Source organism: Lipotes vexillifer, unplaced genomic scaffold (genome assembly GCF_000442215.2).
Source record: "Lipotes vexillifer unplaced genomic scaffold, Lipotes_vexillifer_v1.1 scaffold43, whole genome shotgun sequence".
NCBI classification, from domain to species: domain Eukaryota; kingdom Metazoa; phylum Chordata; class Mammalia; order Artiodactyla; family Lipotidae; genus Lipotes; species Lipotes vexillifer.
The window spans coordinates 2,524,988-2,529,871 of record NW_006770037.1 but is presented as its reverse complement, the minus strand read 5'-3'; the positions used below and the strand labels follow the sequence as shown (position 1 = coordinate 2,529,871).

The following is a 4,884-nucleotide window of genomic DNA, read 5'->3' as shown; positions in this document are numbered from 1 at the left end:
GGGGGGGGGGGGGGGGGTGTGACAAATTGGGAGATTGGGATTGACATGTATACACTGATGTGTATAAAATGGATGACAGGATAAGAACCTGCTGTATAAAGAAATAAATAAGATTAAATTCAAAAACAAAACAAAACAAAACAAAAACAAATGGGGCCTCATGAAACTTAAAAGCTTTTGCACAGCAAAGGAAAATATAAACAAGACCAAAAGACAGCCCTCAGAATGGGAGAAAATATTTGCAAATGAAGCACTGACAAAGGATTAATCTTCAAAATTTACAAGGAGCTCATGCAGCTCAATATCAAAAAAACAAACAACCCAATCCAAAAATGGGCAGAAGACCTAAATAGACATTTCTCCAGAGAAGATATACAGATTGCCAACAAACACATGAAAGGATGCTCAACATCACTAATCATTACAGAAATGCAAATCAAAACTACAATGAGGTATCGCCTCACACCAGTCAGAATGGCCATCATCAAAATATCTACAAACCATAAATGCTGGAGAGGGTGTGGAGAAAAGGGAACTTTCTTGCACTGTTGGTGGGAATGTAAATTGATATAGCCACTATGGAGAACAGTATGGAGGTTCCTTAAGAAACTAAAATAGAACTACCATACAATCCAGCAATCCCACTACTGGGCATATACCGTAAGAAAACCATAATTCAAAAAGAGTCACGTACCACAATGTTCACTGCAGCTCTATTTACAACAGCCAGGACATGGAAGCAACCTAAGTGTCCACTGACAGATGAATGGATAAAGAAGATGTGGCACATATATACAATGGAATATTACTCAGTCATAAAAAGAAACGAAATTGAGTTATTTGTAGTGAGGTGGATGGACCTGGAGTCTGTCATGCAGAGTGAAGTATGTCAGAAAGAGAAAAACAAATACAGTATGCTAACACATACATATGGAATCTAGGGGGAAAAAATGCTTCTGTAGAACCTAGGGGCAGGGGAGGAATAAAGATGCAGACGTAGAGAATGGACTTGAGGACATGGGGAGGGGGAAGGGTAAGGTGGGACAAAGTGAGAGAGTGGCATGGACATATATACTACCAAATATAAAGTAGATAGCTAGTGGGAAGCAGCCACATAGTATAGGGAGATCAGCTCGGTGCTTTGTGACCACCTAGAGGGGTGGGATAGTGAGGGTAGGAGGGAGACACAAGAGGGAGGAGATATGGGGATATATGTATAAGTATACAGGATTCACTTTGTTATAAAGCAGAAACTACCACACCATTGTAAAGCAATTATACTACAATAAAGATGTTAAAAAAAAAAAAAAGAAAGAAAGAAAAAGCGAAAGAAAGAACTACGAACAAGATCTTATCCAGGAAATATCATCAGGAAAGCCTATACTCTTCTGCTTTCCTTTTACTCAATTTATGATCTAAAAAATCAACTAAGGTATGGCATACCTATACCATGGAAACCAAAAACCATAAAAACATAGGACCCACATCTTTGCCCTCTAATGAGAGTAAATACACCCACAAGCCCTTTTCAATCTCCACAATTAATTTTGTCTTTAACACTACCATTTCAGATAATCCTTTCTCTTGTATTTAATTATAAGTAGAGTAACAATTACTTTGCCATTTATTTACTACAAACATACGCAATTTCCCCACAAAATATGCACTGTTTTGTGAATTAATAAACTTGTGGATTCACTTGTGAATCTCCATTTATTACATTATCTCCATTGGAAAAAATATTTCAAGTTCAAATGACAAAAGCCCTAAACTAGTGCCACACAATCCATTTTTCTTTGAAGATTTCCAAGTAAACTCAGCAGGTTCCATTTTTAGGTATCAAATGACATTTTAGCACCAAAAACAGACAGCTACAAACTGAGACTGGCCAGAAATCTCAATGCTAACCTGGGCTGGTGGCTGAAGGGCACGTTATCTAAGGTTATGAGCGTTCTGGAAACAAGCCTCTACTTTAGAGAGCTGAGCATGACCAGTACCCACTGACCAAATCTGGAGTGAAACACACACACACACACACACACACACACACACACACACACAACACACACACAAACAAATCCATAAGGACTAACTCAACAATGTTCTTTGGATCTCAGATGACCACGAACCTGAGGCAAAGGATGAACCAGTGAACCACTAGAATCTCAATAAATGCTAAATTTAAGAGAACAAAAAGTTAGTATCACAATACATCCCATGGATCTCAAATAAACCGTGTTTAAATGTGAAGGATTATCTATTTAAAGTTAGTCCTATAGAAAACAGAGCCAAGTTTGCACTATCAGTAATTTTTTTGTTGTTATACTGAGGTCAAGCCCCAGATATGAATTTCGTTCTCATGCACCAAGTTTTAAAATCTCTGAACACCAGAAGAAATACATGTTTTTTAATTGATGATTACAAAATAAAGTAAGTCACACATGATGATTTTGGTATAGGAAACCTCAGCCAGCCAATAAATGAGTCATTCTAAACAGCCTAGTTTTCTGAATGGGTAATAGCTTCACATGCCAAAAGAGCTCTGGAGGTTAATTACCTTGAGTGTTAATATTTCCAACGTTTATGGCATATTTCCCTCTCTTCTCAAAGAGTGTATTTAAAAATTTATCTTTTATGGTAGTTCACTCTCATTAATGGTAAATAGCAATTATGGATTTATGTTATTACAAAGTAATGTCTGCATTACAAAGTCCAACTGAGGGTTCCTACCTTAATATTCCCAAACCTTCAGGCTTTTGTTCCCAACTCTCGTATCTAAAGTTATAATTTTTCTGTTTCTTTCCTAGTTGTCAAGCTGTCAGGGGTCACTTTTCACCATTGGTTACAGCAACTCCTCACCCTATTCTAAATGTGCTACCCCATATATTCTATGGATCATTTTTCAAATAAAATAAAGTTAGGATTGTTATCTAAAATAAGTTCTGAAAGAGCATCTGAAGCATTCTCCCAGACTTTACGCCATCTATTCCAATGCTGAGTAGGCGTTTTTTGCCCCTTGCCTGGTTCTTGGCTAGGTTCCAGATACGTAAAAGAGCTGTGCTCCAGACAGGCATTCTACGACAAATCTTGATGTTCCTTGTGATCCCTTAACGCAGAAGTAAACCAAACCATCACATGACCTCACTAATAAACTTCTGTCCTGGCCACATAACAAAACAAGTGCAAAGTTTCCAAGGAAGCAAAATATCCAGGTTGAAAGATTAATCCAGAAACTGGAAAATGGTCCCTATCTTACATAATGGTTATGGTTTCACATATCTACAGCATTTAGCATCATGAATAGGTAGGCAGCTTACACAAATAAGTATGGTTAAAAAAGATTTTTTGAGGGGAAATATAACCAAATTATGTTGTTAAACTCACAGAAGTTCAATTTTTTTATTGGTTTATTAAAGTAAAAGATTTTTAAGCTAAGCAACTTCTCTTTAATTCCATACATCTAATGGCTTCACTTACTAAATGGATGGCTGCTATGTTGGGAAAAGTCTTCTCCTTTACTCAAGGGAAAAAATGTTCCTCTAACATTTGAGTAACCTAAGGATTAATTATCATTGCTTTAAACAGCCCTTACAAGCACTGAGGTCAAGCATTCAACATAAATCTCTGTACTTAAATTCTGTGCATTCCAAAAAACGCAAAAGTTTATATAACCTTGCTTGTCAAACCTGAAAAAGCAAAATCAAGCAGGTGATCCAGGCTACCCTGTCACATTAAGAATGGAAGTACGGAAGTAGGGCTTCCCCGGTGGCGCAGTGGTTGAGAGTCCGCCTGCCGATGCAGGGGACACGGGTTTGTGCCCCGGTCCGGGAAGATCCCACATGCCGCGGAGCGGCTTGGCCCGTGAGCCATGGCCGCTGAGCCTGCGCGTCCGGAGCCTGTGCTCAGCAACGGGAGGGCCACAATGGCGAGAAGTCCGCGTACCGCAAAAAAAAAAAAAAAAAAAAAAAATGAAGTAAAGAGGGACCTCCTGATGGTCCAGGGGTTAAGACTCCAAGCTCCCAGTGCAGGGCACCGGGGTTCGATCCCTGGTCAGGGAACTAGATCCCGCATGCCACAACTAAATAAGATCCGGCACACGGCAACAAAGATCCCCTGTGAGGCAACTAAGACCGGCACAGCCAAATCAATCAATAAATAAATATTAAAAAAAAAAAAAGGAATGGAAGTAAAGAGAGCAGGTCATCAGTTATCCTAGTTATATTTCCACACCCTTATGAAGGAGAATGGCCCTTCAGCTATTTATAAACACAGAACTGAAAGGGAAGGGGGCCCTGCCACTGCCACCCTTGTGAGTAGCCAACAGGGTGGGCTGTTCGGCTCAGGCTGAATCCCAGTGGGACCTGTGGGATCTCCCTCAGGATGGACCACCACACTAGGCAGCACCGGATCCTCTGGGTGCAGTCCTGTCTGGTCAGGAAAAGGGCTGTGAGGATTTCCAGCAGTCACTGCCAGCCTATGATTCTATATATGGAAACATCCCATCCTAGTGTTTCCAGCACCACGGGCACCACACCAGGGAGGAGGAGGGAGGAGCAGGCCAGCCCTCCTCTTGCTGTGCTGCCGGCACACTCACTTTCGTGTCTCCCAGGCCCTGCTGCCCTGGACTGGACCCTGTCATCAAATGGCAGCCCAGCCCTCTGCTGAGTCTTGCAGGCTGGCGGCTCTAACATGGAACAGCTGGAAGAGGACCCTGCATTCTTTTCTCTGTGTAAACACTGGGGGCTCTGTTCACCCTCCTGCTGCAGCATGAACTAAAGAATTTTCCCCATGCAACATTACAACCAACAGACCTTTCCCCATCCCCCATCCTCACCTCCCACCCCCAGGCCCGGATATAATTTCAGTCTGTCACCCCATACTGGC

The 4,884-nt window shown here is 41.1% G+C and overlaps 1 protein-coding gene across 2 annotated transcripts in view; it reads right to left on the bottom strand.

Annotated features, from left to right (window-relative positions):
* Positions 1 to 4,884, bottom strand: part of SAMD4A (sterile alpha motif domain containing 4A) — a 232,868-nt gene that overhangs the window by 226,691 nt on the left and 1,293 nt on the right. The window lies entirely within an intron of this gene.